Source organism: Lycorma delicatula, chromosome 7 (assembly GCF_047948215.1).
Source record: "Lycorma delicatula isolate Av1 chromosome 7, ASM4794821v1, whole genome shotgun sequence".
In the NCBI taxonomy this organism is placed as follows: Eukaryota; Metazoa; Arthropoda; class Insecta; order Hemiptera; family Fulgoridae; genus Lycorma; species Lycorma delicatula.
In genome coordinates, this window is record NC_134461.1 from 60,168,460 (window position 1) to 60,185,569 (window position 17,110).

The window sequence follows — 17,110 nt, forward strand, 5'->3', positions numbered from 1 at the left end:
GGTCTAAATAAACTTTTTGACTATAAAAATTAATTTTTAATTAAAAAGTGAACGATAATAATTGTTTCTTAATAACTCTTCTTCCATAATTTATTGATTTATTTTGTGTTTTAATTTTTTTTGTTTTGTTTTTTACGTCTGAACATGGACGTAACAGCCAAAAAAAAAACAAACAATGGCTGATTGTTGTTTGTTTTTTTTTTTTGTAGCATGAAGTATAAAACAATAAACAACAAAAAATTGTTCTTTATAACGTGAATTTCAATTAAAATTTCATTATTTCACCATTTAAACTTTATTTCGGGTTACCAACGATCGAATGCAACTCCAGAATTTTTTTTATCTGTAACTTTTCTTTTCATAATATAATTGAAAATTTAGTTTGACATTCATGTCATTGATACATTTCACGGAGAGTTTATTTTTTTAATTTAATTTTTAATTTGATTGAACGATTTTTTTACAGCATAGTGTACTGATACGTACGTAAAATAATACGGTAATGAAATAAAATCTCTATAATACATTTTTTCGTAAATAAAGGAAAAATACAAATCCGTAGTTGATTTGTGTGTGTGTATTTATTTCTAGTATATTAACTGAGAAACCATTTTTAATTTTAAGACTTAAACTTGAGTATTTAATTTTAAAACGATTTTTTAGTATATTTTAGTCCTTACTTTTAGGGCCTACTAACAATTTTTACAATTTTTTTTTTAAACATGTTAACCACAGTGAGAAAGATGAATATTTTTCTCGTATTGTCAGAATTATATGGCAATTCCATCAAGTAATAACAAAAAATTTATTTTCTCAGCGTAGTATTTAATATAATCAGTTGAAGTTTTTAAAATTTTGTCAAAAGGATTTTATATTGATACAGAGTCGAGGATTCACCATGATAATCCTTTACAAAAAATAATAAAATAAATCGATTACGGTCAACAATTTTTTCTCAGTACGTTAATAGATTTCCTCATAAATATTGAATCTACCATTAGACTACCAAATCGATGTTCAAAATCATCTTAAAGTACTATTTTTACTTTTAGTATCCGTAACTTAAAAAGTCACAGATGTTTTTGGGATACGTTAAAAATTACATACAATTCATTATAAAAACTGAAATTCTCTCTTTACATTTATTTACTTTCTTTCTCTTTATTAATCTGTTCCTTCCTCTATTGTATTCCAGTCTAATTGTATAAAATTGGGCCCCTTTTTCATATTTTGTAGTTCCCTCGACTTTTAATACATCCCTCAATGAATATTTCTTTCACGTTACAATCTGAAAACCAGTACTTCCGTTACTTTGAATTAATTTTACCTGCTCTTCGATTATTTGAAAAACATTCAAATTCTATCCTCGAAATTACACGGCCTACAATAAAAAAAATAAATTAAAACCCGTGCAAAAGGTCTCCCACTGCAAATACCAGAAGTCGCTATTAATTAGAACTTAAAAGATTTTATAGTAATTATAAATACTAGAAGATTTTTTTCCAAATTTCTTTTTAATTAATAACAAAAATCTAGTAGGAAAGTTTTTCTTCTTGGTTTGTGGTTTTCTTGTTAATTTTTGAAACGTCTGTAATACTAAAAATTGTTGCTATAAAACGGTCTGTTAGTTAAATGTTGGACCTTAACATTGCTACTAGAAAAATTCTTATGTATATCGTTATTATAAAACCAATTCTGCTGAAATGAGTAAATCATGTAAATAACGTATTTTTTTATATTATTTACACATTTTTTATATGCTCAAAATTTTTGTTTTAAATTAATAGTTCACCTTTTTAAGGTTTCAATCGATGGTGCTTAAAAAAAATATTTTTACTAAATTATATTACATAGAAGAGAATATTTACGTGCTACTACTATACGGTTTAGAAATAAAAATAAATGCCCAATACTCTATAAGATAATAAATTTTTAAAAGCATTTTGCTCTTATATAGTGTTGCGACTAAGCCTAAATAATATTTGATGGGATTTTTCTTCTTTTTTTTAGTAAAATGGAAAAGCGATAAAGGCTATGTAGGAGTTTAATGTCAGTAGTATAAATTCAGAAAAGTATTTCTCTATAAATTCAGGAAAATATTTTTTGGCTTCATTCCATAATATCCCATGCTGGTCTGGTTGGTTAAAATTTAAATAATTTCATCTAGACTTTATATTCGTGTTTACGAACCAAATGCCGTTTAATATTTATCATATAATCTACATTAAATACGCTTGTCTTGATTTGACGTTTTTGATTTTATTTTAGTGTTAGTATTTATAGGTGTGTAAATGTGTGTAAGATTATTTTAGTATTTATTTAAACTTACTCAGTTTTATGAAATAAAAATGCTTTTTTTTAGAAATTAAAGCATTAAAGTTTTTTCCGATTTTTCATTATTTATTACAATCCACTTCTTCACAATTAAAAACTACAATCGTAATCGTTATTAAATCCATTTGAAAATAATTAATACATAGGTTTGCTGAGGAAAAAATTATTTTTAAAACAAACAAAACACAAAATTGAATTATGAAATAAATATTGTTAAAATATTAACAATATTAAAAAGATTATAAAAGTGAATTCTCTCTAAATAAAAGAACTATAGTTACTGTGTTTATATCTATAATAAAATAAACTTAAATAATAATAATAATAATAGTTATGTGCAGAAACCCTAATATTGGCCAAAAAAAACCTATTAGAAAATCTAGACAAAATGGGAAATTATAAGAAAATGTTTAGGTCCTTAATTTCAAAATAATCTGGCGAAATTAATTCCAAGTAACAAACTTTGTACTAAAATTGAAAAATTCTCAGACACAATAAGGAAAAGACGAATTACGTTTTACTTCCGTTTATTTAGAATGAGTAACAGTAGATTGACTAAACAAAGTTTTGATTTCTTCCAAAGTAAAGAAGATTAAACACAAACGGATCACATAATTCCATGAAGACCTAAAAACATGAAGAAATTGTAAGAGAAAGAGAAATTTTAAACAGAATATTGAAAGATGAAAATAAAAGGTTTTAAGAAACTCCAATACGCAAGAACAACAGAGCTGAACTTTCTGAAAATCAAAGAAAAGAGATATTAGAAAGAATGAAGAGTTTATAAGCATATAGAAAAAAAGAAAACAAAAGAAACAAATAAATATATGATCTAACGTGTTCCAAAGTGAATTATTCGGAGATAAAAAAAATAATGATAATAAAAATTTAATAAAAACCATAATAAAATTCAGAGCGATTCACGAAGAATTAAAACAGATTTCAGAACATGTTCTACTGGTAAAAATAAATAAATAAATTCATATAACCATAGGTTAAGATGCGCTTCTAAAATGTTTAGATAGTGTACCTAAACTTAAATCATGGCTCGCAAATGATTCCGGATTTCTGTGCCTTCAGTAAAACTAAGCCATGGGTAACATTTAATTATTTAAAAGGAAATATGTGTTTATTACAGAATTAATAAAGTTATTTCACGCCAAACAATCTCTCAAAAACCCTTAAAAATACAGTTCTGGGTCCTGTTTATTACTTTTATTTCGATTTTTTTAGTCGGATGTATTAAACCTCAAAATTTAACCCCTATTTTTCTCCAAAAAATTACAGTCTGGCTTAATTTTATCAAAGGTTCAAAAATCAGGGTGAAATTTTTTGCCAGCTGACACTCGCTAATGAAGTGTTTCTGAACCTATGTTTATATTTACTTTCTTCTTCATTTTTTCTAATAGAACATGTCCTCAAAGTTTGTTTCATTCATGGTGAATCACTACATATATAACATATATAATCCTTTATTCAGTTTTTTTAATTTTCGTTTTTAAGAACTCTGCTCTAAATGAAATTACAGTTAACAGTAATTTATTCCATTCTTAATTTAATTGAAGCTTAAAAAAGAAATTAATGATTAAAAAAATTAGTTTTTATTTTACTTCTTTTTTTTACTTCTTAGAACAGGTTTTTAGGCAGATTTTAATTTCTTTCTCTTTTATTTTACATTTTTCTGTTTTACTTTTATTCAAATATGAATTGGTTTATTTAATATTTTCCTATGTGAAAAAAAAATCCTTTCCCAAAAAATAAAAAGTAAGAACCCGGGATATTTGCAAGAGGATAAAAAAAGTTAATATGAGGTAGGGCTGTCTGGAAAACAGGGATAAATGTAATTTCATATTTTCCAATTAACTTTCTTATATTTACGGAACTATCATAAATAAACATTCTACTATATCACCCAATAGAAATTCATTACTAGTAATTAATAATGACAAAAGTAAAAAGAAAAATATCTTAGATATTGTAATTTTTCGTTTAAAGGTATTTTCACTGAAGTCATCTGAAAAGAATTTTAAATTGTACTACTATAGGAATTTCTAAAAGATAAGAAATAATAATCAAAATTGGTCCATATGGTACAAATTTGACGTACAAAAAGAAACATAGTTCGAATCGAAAAACTCCTATTTTTGTTAAAAGTCGGTTAAATCTTGATCAAATATTTAAATGAATTACAAAATAATGTTGTATTAAAGATACTCAAAACAAAATTCACAGAAAAAAATTATAAAATAACAAATAAATGAAAATAGAGATTTTTTTTACATAAAACAATTTTTTTTTAATTTTAAAATTAGTACTTTTGTTCAATTCCACTTTATTAATTTACAGTTTTACAATTTGTAATTGTACAATTAAAGTGTATTTTTTATGATATTTATCTATACTATTATATAAAGAGGAAGAGGGGTTTTTGTTTGTTCGGGATAAACTAAAAAAAACTACTCTGTTATTCACAACCAAATCTTTACCCATGTTTCTTGGCATAACCGAAAAGTATTTTTGGATATATTCATCTCAAAAAATCTGTAAAAAAAAAATATATATATACAGTAGTGGATATTTAACGCATGAACCATAAACTTTAATGAATTGTGAACTGTGAATGTCTGTTACTCTGTGAGCTGGGTTTGATCTGAATGATTATGAATATCTAAAAACCAACTTCTAGATTTTTTTTAAATTCTGAGTTTCAAGGGTTAATATGGACTTTTTATTTTTATTTTTTTGAAACCCTGTTATTTTTTGTTAATTTCTCTGTAATAAATAAAGAAAACAACCTGATTTTTGGTGAATGTAATCTTCATGTCATTAAACCAATTTTTAGATTTTTGAATTGGAACTTGAAATGGGATGAAGAAAGGTAAAAAAAAAATTTGAACAATTTTAATAAATTTTCCCAACTCCAACTATTGTAAACGAGATATTCAGTAGATGTGGGTATGCAAATACACTTCAGATAAATATTTAAAAACCATTTTCGGGTTATTTCTTAATTCAGATTTTTTTAAGGGGTGCGAAGGCACACGTCGCTGTGGTTCAACTTACACAGCCACTGCCACCGTTTCTGTATCTATGGCTGGCTGCATCTGCTTCCGGTTACTGATCAAAAACATAAAATAAAAAGATTTACCGTTACGGTAAACGCACGCACGTAACCATATAGCCCGGGCGAAGCTGCGATGGAGAGCTAGTATATATATATATTACATTGTGTGTAATATATATATATATATATATACTATCGCGCGCGCGCGCGCGTGTGTGTGTGTGTGTGTGTGTGTGTGTGTTATGAAAGAGCAGGCTATTTCAGGCGCTTTGTGCCCGAAGTTAAAAATTTTAGGCAACATTAAAAATTAATTAAATAATATTAAAAATTTTAATATTTTTTTCGTTTATTTAATTAAAAAACTAGTCTCTTTTTTTATTAATTTTTTTTTCTTTTGGGTGTTGCCTTTTTACTTTGTTTGAATGAAGGGTGTTGAGATACATTCAGTTTCTTAGCAGTCCGAATAAAGTTCGATTTATTACACGATCTTCAGTTTCAATTATAGTAAACTAATTAATAAGCTAGTAAATAAGCGAAGAAAATAAGCAGTTAAGTAATATTTATTACTAATGATTTTAAATAAAAAATAATAAAAAGATTTTTCCGTATTCCATAAAGATAAATTTTTCTCTTTTCTATAATATTTTAAATATCAGTATATATGTTGCTAGATTTCTGTTAAATAAAAAATTTAATTTTTTCTTAAGTCATCTTCTTTGCCTCTTTTAATCATTTGTAATTACGTAGTATTTTTCTCTCTGAAGAATGTAGGACATCTATCCTTCACTCTTTTATCTTAATTTTTATCACGTTGCAACTTGCTTCGCTTTTTATCATATTTAATTACTTGTTTCATCGGCAATATTATTTTTAAATTAGTTTTTTTTAATTTTAATTTTTGAGAAGATTTTCAGACAGTATTATTTGAATTAAAAAGTTACACTTTATTCTTACTTTTATTAAAATGTACACGGAATGAAATTTTTTAAAATTTAAGAAGTTATTTTAATATAAGCACAGAAGAAATTAAATATATTCTGAACATCTGCTAGTAAATAATCATTTACATTCCTTCATTTCTCGATGTATTTTATTAAATATAATTCATAACACACAAGTAAATTGAGTACTTTTTTAAATAAAATAATTTTTTTTCTTAAAAAATTGTTATGTTAAATTTTTTTTTTTTCTTTGAAAGAATTTTTTTTATTTTAAAAAGGAATTATCATACTTACTTTTAAGAACACATTTATAATGCGTAGTTTGATATACACGTTAAAATGTTTGCAGGAATTGACTGTTGTTGGTTGTATTAAAATTAATTTTTGGAATGATTCCAATTTCATCGTTAAATAAATTTATAACGAAAACAAAAGTTAAAATGGATTTGGATTTGTTTTACAGTGAATATGCAAATATAAACTTAAAAATAAATGGAATTTAATGAACATTTTTCAACCATAAGTAATAAGTTAACGCAAAAATGTTTTTATTTATATTAATTAATAGCAAATTTTTAATACGGAGATCTTATTTCCTATGGTTTATCGAATATATTATTTTCAATTCATCAGGTTTTTTTTTTAGAAATAGTATCAAAAAAAAAATCTGATATAGGAAATGACGAAAACTTCAAAATGTAAAATAATTTTTTGTAGAAAAATTGAACTTATCTGCATTATGACAATCGCTTTTTTTCTCATCGGAATTTACATAGCGTTTAAAATTTAATCTTATTCTAAGTAAATCTCAGAAGTAAAACACATTCTGTTTTACTTTTGAACGTATTCTTTTATTAAAACACATATTTAAAAAGGTTGACAGCACAGTTGTTTCTGATGCACGGCTTACACGCTCATACATATACAACTTAATTTAAAATATTTATCATTTTGTTTAAATATAATATTTTTTTCGTTTATTTAATTCAATGATTGTAACTAAAAAGCGAACGCATACTGAATTTAATTCGCGCGAGTACTATCGACGACGGTCGGTACTAGCTAAACTGATGTAATTTCACAACTTACACAGAACAATTTTCGCTTGCCTGGTGAATTAAGCCTCGAGGCTACACCAGTAGCCTTGAGGCTTAACTCACCAGGTATCGAGACAACCTAGCGATCGTGTTCGAGACCCAGCCAGACCGAGTTACTTTTTTACACTTTAAACATTATTCATTTATTTAATTCTACCGCTCACCTGTGATATCATAAAATAATAGTTTAGAACATTTTTGTGGTGTGGGTGCGATTTTGCAAATTTTTTTTTTCGAAATTTGTTATTTTACATTTTTAACAAATGTGTCTAAGAAAAATATGCCTTTAATTAGGCGAAATCTCGAGATACTGAGGGTGACCTTGCTCTACACAGTCTCACTCCCTTGACCTTTTAAGTTGAAAATTTAATTACATCAATGCCTCATATGTAAAAGTAATCTGACCAACTATGGTCAAAATGGGTCCAGTAGTTCTGGAGTTATAAAGTAATTTAAAGGCAAACACACGTACGTACGAACATTAACATCCGGAAAATTTCTATTCGGTTTTCTGGGTCACTCAGGTGTCAAACCTCAAGATCCAGTGAAAACCGCATATGCCCAAACTGGACCGATTATAATACTTTTCCGTCCAGAGCTGTAACTCTGCTATAACGCTATCTAGACCGGAAAGTAAAAATTAGAAATAACCCCATCCTGTATTAAGATAATTACAACCTAATGAATAAAAATTTCAGGATTGTGAAATTTAATTTTAATCATTAATGACAAGTCTGACATATTTTTGTTGAATCTATTTTATTACAACCCTTTAATATAAAGTCATTAAACTCTTTAATAAACTCATTAAAGATTAGAGTACTGTATTTGTCAATTTTAATATTCTGGTAATTTAAATTGAAATAATTTTTTTTTTTTTTAATAAAAAGTATAACTGGGTAGACGTTTATTTCATTATAATCTTGAAAAAATAGCATGAATTTTGATTGGTCTAGAAATTGAAACAAATTGATCTTCAACTTTAGTTTAATTGGAATCCGATAATTACAAATTGCATCCATCACTAATGTCTCATCACATCTTCCATCATGTAGTGTAGTGTAAACTGTACCAGATGTCATTAAATCTGCAAGTACTTAGTAACTGATTTTCTCTTCACTGTGAGTCGGCATCACCCGGTCTACAGAATTAATTCAGTTGATCAGAGACTAGTTAAAATGATATTTGCTTTACGTTTAATGTAGCGAATATTTACAGATTATTTACCAAAATTTATAAAAAAAGGCTCAAAACATAACTATAATATTAATTTTGTTTTTTTCTGGATGGAATTTTAATTAAATTAAATTTATCTAAAATTGAACTTCTTGTGTGTGTGTGTGTGTGTGTGTGTGTGTGTGTGTGTGTGTGTGTGTGAGTGAGTGAGTGAGTGAGTGTGCGTGCGTGTGTGTGTGGTGATTCTGTCTGTCTGTCCATTTGCTACAGCATCACGCGAGAACCAACCGGCTGATTACTTTCACATTTTCAAGATATATTATTTGTGTTACCTATGAAAAGTTTTAAAGTCACAGATTGAGCCCCTAGTCCCCTTCAGGATGAAGTTGTGAAGTTTTCCTGTTTAAAATCTGAGTAATTTAGTTACCATATTTACTGCTACTCTGTCTTTTGTAATTTAGTTTCCCTTTCAGGTATTTGTAAAGTCGATATAATTTAATTGTTATTTATCAGTATAACAAACACAATTAAGAGGACAACGAACATGATAGGGAATCCAGGGGATGGTGTCCCCTGGCTAGACGGGAAGGAAGAGCGGCGAGCCCTGACCGGCTAAATTTTTAATAAATGTATAATATTGATTTTTTTGCACTTATTTATTTTTAAATAGACTCCTTTTTTCTGTGCGCTCACCTTCTGGTAATTAGTACAAAAAACTTCATTAAATTTAACAACATCCGAATACATTTTCACACATAATTCAACAATTATATATCTTTTCAATTTAAAAATTTACATCCTACCTCTACGATAAAGACTGAAAACTATTCGCCACTTTGATGACGCTTCTTTTTCAATATAAAATATTTTTGTATAATATAAATAGATTGATTTAGATTTTTTTAAGTAGAAAGATTTAGAGAACTCTTATTTTTAGAGGTTGGAAAATTAAATTTATTATTTCCTAATCATCTGATAATGTTTGAAAATGTTACTATTCTGACAAGTTACTACTCTAACTCTGACAAGACCTCGTTTAGAAGAATATAGTAAAGAAAATTAAATTTATTAGGCTGAAGTCGTAAAAATGTTTAAAAACATTAAAGAATTTTAAGTTTAAAAAACATTTTTAATGACCCAGTATGCATCCCTGACTTCTCTAATCAATGATAAGGTTTGAAAACTGTTTCTATCCTGATTAATTTAAGTAGATAGGTTGAAATCCAAGTAAAAAAATATTTTTTTTTTAAAGGAGGTCTTTTATTATTTTGATTTTTTTTTTTAGTCGTCTTCTTTTCATTGGTAATTTCTATCATTTTATAAATGAAATAAAACAGCACAAGTAAAACGTTCGTTAAGTTCTTTTTAACGTATAATACGCATTGGTTTCTCTTTGTTGATTACTAATCTTTCATTGTATAAGGCTTCATTTTTAGTCTCTCCCATCTGATTCAAAAAAAAAAAATTAATTCGTGATACACAACTATTTCACCAAATTACAAATATAATAATAATCCATCTGGATTATTTTTATATTTAAAGTAAAAATATAAAAGTAAGTAGTAAAAATATAATCCTTTCAGATTATTTTTTCTTTTTTTTTACTGATTATCTGTATTCTACCTTTGTCATGAAATAAAAATAAGAAATTGTAAGTAGATTATACTGCTTCACAATACATTGCAAACAGAATTAATATTGCTCAGCCATTAGTTATGCCAGGCTTAAAACTATTAAAGCGTTTAATTAACGTTACTGAGACACTGACGTTCGCAACGTTAATGTGAACATTATTGAAAATTACGCTTCCTTTGCATCATAAAATACTGATAATAAAAGATGATCAGCGATAGCGAAACTAATAATTTTTATATTTTATTATATTATTAGTTATAATTATACTATACATCACATCCGTAAATCCCCTTAAGATATGATATTACTACATTTATTAACATAATAATAATTATGTCAATACAAGACCCATCTTAATAAAAATTCTGACGACAAAGTTGTAATATTTTCCTGGCTTTAGTTATTTATTTTTATATAAAGAAAATTTCAAAAATTTCTGTAATTTATATTACAGAAATTTTTGATAGTGTTATGGTGTCTACATAATAAATCTTAGGTAAGATTTATTTTATTAAAGTAAATAAGATTTATTTTTGGGGTGGGGATAATTTATGATGAAGTATTATTTTCATTATATGCTTAAATAAACCAAAAAAAAGTTTAAAAAATTCAGTATAATCTCCACCTGCTTCCTCCACCTCTAAACACTGTTATGTACGCTAAATTTAGACCTTTGAATAATTAAAACACTTTTTAAAAAAAATACTCCGTCGTTTATATTATATTACTTCTTCAGTTTGTACAGTGTATTCCTACAACCAGCACGTGAAGAATTTCTACATGATGCAGATATTTCACAAGTACAATATGAAGGACATAACATGTTCAGTACTGCGTCCATATCATGTTCAGTAAGTTCAACCTTTCCATCTTGGTGATCATGTCAGACAATTGCAGTTACCAATAGGTTAACAATAATTACTACTTAATTCCCTTCGTACTATTTTCGGACGAAGTTACTTTTGCCCAGAATGTCATAAACAGCAGGTGGGATTCAAATCGATAGTGTGAAGAAAACCTACATGCTGTAGTCGAATCAAATTTTCAGCAACGATTTTCGGTGAGCGTTTGGTGTGGTATGATTGACAACCAATTAACAGTCCCTTTCATACTAGAACAACGTGTCACGGAGAGAAATTATCTAGGATTTTTAAACAATGAATTTCTTACAGTGTTTGAAAATTTCTCACTGGCTAAACAAATTTAAACGTACTATCCACTTAATCTAATGAAGTACAACATATTTCACGAAGGAAGTAAGTCAATTCTTAGATGAAAAATTTATTGGATTGACCAAAAACAAGAATTTTAATTTAAATGGACTGAACGAAAGAGGGCCGCTAAGTTTGGCCACCATTAAAAGTAATTTAATTTTTCAAAAATCCAAATTTATTGTACTAAAAACAATTGTTTTTAATTTTTAAAAATTCATAACATTTTTCTTTTACGTTGTGTTTTTTATAAACTTTATTACATCAATTATACCAGAATTAAATTTTCCATAGGTTTTGATAATAAAATTTACGAATTCATTAATCGTTTAAAAAAGTTATTGTACTTTAATCCTAAAAACCGTGTTTTTCGTGACCGAATTTTTTGTTTTACATTGGATATCAAGAAAACTAGGAAAGTTACAGTTCTGGGACCAATTAACACAGTTAATTAACACAGTTACAGTTCTGGGCCAAGAAACATCAAGTTTACCCCTTGAGTAACATCTTAAAAATTTCAATATGACCTCATTTCACCATTGAAACTAAAATCCGGGCAAAACCTTTCGCTATACGTAACTCGATAACAAAGTGTTTCATGACATGTGTTTGTATAAACATTTCCCCTTATTTAAAGTTCTAAAATCGGTTTCCAGATTATTTCGCTTTTCTCCTGAAACTTTAGTGTAATTTTAAGTGAAAATTGTACATTTAGAATTACAATTTAACCTAAAAATGTTACTGTTATGGTTTTTTTTTGTTTCATTAAAACGATTATAGTGACGTAATTAAAAAATCTTCTTTCACTTCTATAAAAAAATTATGGCGCGTGGGTTTCTTGTTTGTTTGATGTATGTGCTCATATTTTAATTTTAGCTGCTACTGGAGCAGAGCGACCATGTGGTGCGCTGGATAGTTGGACAACTGCGCGCAGCGCACGAATGATTCATTCGTTCGAATGGTTTATACTTCTTTATACGATCGATTTATCTAAGATTATATTTGTGTTTTTGGGATAAAAAAGGAAAACATTGGAGTTAGAGCTGTGTTAAAAAATCACAACTCAAGAAACAGCTAAAAATATTCAATATTTTGAAGCTTTTCGTGTAAATGTTTTTGTTGTTGTTAGTATGCTATAGTCATAAACGGGTTATTTAGTTACAGTTGGCAAAAACATTTAACAAAATCATGTGTAACATATAAACCATGTAACATTTTAATATAATACATATATCATTACATACATGTATCACAAATATAAACCATGTAATATTTTTGCGCGGGCCATAGGCACGCCTTTTTTCTAGTATAAAATTATTTTAACAGATATGTTTTGTATGCAATGAATCCTCTACGTTAAAGAGATAAGAAAGTAAAGTTCAAAAGCGAAGATTCTAAAGAGCGTTACAAAAACTAAACATTAGTAAATATTGTATGGAGAAATTGGAATATTAGCAAAATTAAATATAAAACCAACATTTAATATAGATCAATAAGAAATACAAATAACAATAAAAAATAATAAATAAACAAACTATATCCAAAACAAAACAATAGTTACAAAACGCTAGAAGACGTACATTTCTATCAGTGTTCATAAAATAGTTAAATGTACCATGTTTTTTAACAGTAAAATGTTAAGTATGAGTACAATCTAAACAACTTCTATTCCCTCTAGGGCTATACACAATTTTTTTTTCATTTTATATTTAAAATAGTACACTTGGATTTATATTTATTTTTTTACTGTTAATGTTTTATTTTTATTTATTTTAAAATTTGTTTTATGTGTTTGTTTAATATTTCTACTCTTGATGATCGTTTTAAAATCAAAATGCATGTTTTGTTTTTAGATTATAAATCTTTATAAGTAATTTTTTAATTTTATCTTTTTCACTGATATTTATGGTTTTAAATTTTTCATTTCAGTAATTTTACGAGATAATGTGAAATAATAAAATAAATACAAATATAATAATAATTCGTTCTCCCGTTTAATTATAATTTCTTCCGGAGATTAACAGTTAGTTATAAACGATTCTCATTTAAGTTTTTCTTACAATGAAGAAAAGTACAAAAAAAAATTACTTTCTTACTTTTATCGTAAAAAATATTAACTTGGAATTGGACTAGTAGTAGCGTAAAAGAGAATAAGCATTTGCTTCGCTGAAATTCCCATTTAAAGGATTTGAGACTGTTTTTCGATTACCATTCTTCAAGATTTTAACGCTTTCTAGCTAACTGTTTGAGTTTATCTCTATTTTTATCCCTTAAGGTAGTACAAAAAAGCAGTTATAAATATCATTAAAAAAATTTATCCTTAATCAATAATGATTTCTAGTTTCTTTTTTTTTGTAAGTTTATTTGAGAGATTATATTAGTTAGTTAATACTAAATTTTTTTCTTAGAAATAGATTTCAAGTATTAATTTAAAGTCTCTTTAATGAATGACTACATAAAAAGAGTTAATACGGTACTGTTTGTTTCACTCTGAAAAAATACAACAGCGTCGTTTGGATCATATTTCTTATTTAGCGAACAACCCATCGTTATGTAGATGGTATTACCGCCTGAAAAACTCACAAAGCTGTAAACAAGAGGTAAACTGAGTAACACTTAATTAATCTTTAAGTAAAGCTGAATAAACACTAGCCATAAAGTTACGTAAAAGAAATTACTAAAATTACAGCTTACAAGGAAACAAAAGACACAACAGTTGTTAAGAGACTATTTAATTATCATAAAACAAATGAAAAAATAATAAAATGATACATTATTAAAATAATAAGCAATAATTTATCTACATAAGGAGCAAATTCCCGAGGAGAAAGTATAAAGGTTTTAAACCAAAAATTCTGATTCACCTCCCCTGGCATAGCTTACACAAACCGCTCAATTATATGAGCCCAATTAAATAGAAATTTTATTCTTCAGATTCTTCTTAATTTAGTATTTTAAAAATCTAGTTTTTGTTAGGAAAATTTATTTTATTTTAAGACATACGAACAGCATTCGTTAATGTAACTTTAAAACAAATCAACTTCCATCTGTCAAGTATGATAATTTATTCGAAATAAGTTTCCTGCGATGATAAAATGAAAAAAGTCCATTACATTTTCTATTTTATATAAAACATTAAGGAAACATAAATAACATAAACAAAAAAAATGTTGTGTGAAAGCTTTTTTTTCCGTTGGAATTAAATTCAATAAAATGCTATCTAGACCTAATTTAAATAAAATATTGCTCTCCTTCAAGTAAAACTTTTAATGAAAATTTTCTTAATCAGTAGATTTTGCAAGAACATATTAAATTTAAAATTATATTACATTTTTTCAGACAGAAACAAAGAAAAATAAAAGAGGTGGCAATCTCTCCATACGCCTAGGTAGTTAGTTAGTTTCAACTTTCAACTGCAAACTTAGTTCATCTCTATAAATTTCATGGTTATTTGTTATATTTGCTAGAATTCATTTCATTTGGAGGAAAAGTTATATTTTTATTTTTAAAGAATTCATTTTTAGTTGATATAAACCGTTCTCATTGTAGTGAAAAGAAAATCTGTATGAACTATCTTGTTATACTAATAAATTTTCACTACGTCTGTCTAAATAATTTAATATTTTTAATAATATTATTTAATCTCTAATATTTCCTAATATTTAATTGTTTCTGTCTAAACTTATATAACTTAAAATTACATTGTTCTTTATTTTAGAGAAATACAACGTACGTTCATTTAAGTTAGATTCAGAACGACATACTTTGATCCAAGTTGACTTATGAAGAAATATAGTTTAACTTGTCTTTCTCATTTAATTAAACAAAAATCTAATTCATTTATTAAATTTTAGCAAAAATTTATCTAAATAATTCTCATATTTAAGTAGTTTTGCTGAAATTTAATAAATTAACTAAACATGTTTTCTATATATAATATTTTTTTTATTTTTATTTCTAATATACATTAAATAATACATTTATAATTAATTTTTGTTTGTACATAATATAAATATATTAATATACTATAAATTAAAGCATAATAAACAAACTATTTACAAATTGCAGAGCAGACAATTATTTCTTGGTTATCTGACAGTCTGAAGAGTGTAAAACAATAAAGAATAAAAATATGAAAAACTAATCCATAGATCGATAAAGATAAAAATAATATAAAAATCAATTAATTAATATCTTGATTAGTTAAATATATATATACATATATAAATAACATATTTCAAGGCCTATTCATAACATTATTTCACTTTAATCTGTTAGTACCACTTAAATAACCTTTAATTTCACGGAGGCTCACGAAAGTATTCAATGAGGATCGCAGGTGGGAACCTGAGGAGCTGGATGCAGCAGTCCAGGAGGCCTGCCGCCTTGAACTTCAAGACGCCCCAAGAAGAAGGTTTATTGGTGGACCGCTGAAGTCAGGGAAGTAAGGCCGGACGTGCAACGGGCACGTCGCCGTCTACAGAGGAGTAGGGCGCTGGATAGAAATGACGTAGAAGAGCTGACCTAACAGCTCCGAGAGTCTAGGAAAAAACTGAGGCGAGAGATTTGGAGAGCGAAGAGTGAGTCGTGGAAGCGTCTCCTTGACCAGCTGCAAGAAGATCCTTGGGGACAAGCATATAAGCTTGTCACCAAAAAATGGGAAGGAGACTGCCAGTCATCCCAGGAGAGCAAATCAACGGAATAGTGGAATCACTCTTCCCCAGACTACCGGCCGTCGAGTGGCAGACGACGCCAATAGGAGAGCCAAGGCGAATTTCGCTTCAGGAGCTGGAGGGGGTAGCGGCAGTGCTCAACCCCAAGAAAAGTCCGGGACCGGATAGAAATCCAGGAAAGGTGGCCAAGATGGTGGTGGGGGCATTCCCGTGGACGGTGCTGGACTGTTTTAACCAGGCCTTCACACGGGGTGCTTTCCCATCATGCTGGAAGAAGCCACGCTTGGTACTTCTACCCAAGCCGGGAGGAATCCAGACCAGCCAGGATCTTTCCGTCCAGTGTGCTTACTCAGTACACTGAGCAAGATATATGAACGTGTCGTGGAAATGCGGCTCTTGGCAGAGGTACAAGAGCCAGGGGGACTCTCCCCTCGTCAATTTGGATTCCGGAAGGGCATGTCAGCGCTCACGCAATTCGTGAGGTAATGTACTCTGTCAACGCAGCAACAAATGGTACGCGGCGGACAAGAGCGATTCCGGCCTTGATACTGTTGGATGTCCGAAACGCCTTCAACAGCCTTCCATGGGAGGTCATCGGGCAGGCGTTGAGGGCGAAAGGAGTCTCCGGACAACTTCAAGCGATCATTAGTAACTACTTAAGTGACAGGGAAGTGTGCACGTTCACGGATACTGGCGAACGGGTGTTTCAGATGCGAGCGGGTGTCCCGCAAGGCTCGGTGTGCTGGGCCCTCTCTTGTGGAACATCACATATGATGGAGTTCTTTGCCAGGCTTATCCGGAGGGGGTTGAAGTCTTCGGATTCGCCGACGACCTGGCCTTACTGATCAAAGGAAGGGATGAGAGGCAGGTGGAGGCCAATGGAAACATTGCCTTGGCAATGGTGCACCATTGGATGGTGACTCACGGTCTGCTAATAGCATCAGAAAAGTCGGAGGCGCTGGTGCTTGCAGGTCGACGC

At 28.5% G+C, this 17,110-nt stretch overlaps 1 protein-coding gene across 4 annotated transcripts in view; it reads left to right on the forward strand.

The window, feature by feature from the left end:
- LOC142328269 (glutamate receptor ionotropic, kainate 2-like) overlaps positions 1-17,110 on the forward strand; it is a 151,938-nt gene that overhangs the window by 23,072 nt on the left and 111,756 nt on the right. The window lies entirely within an intron of this gene.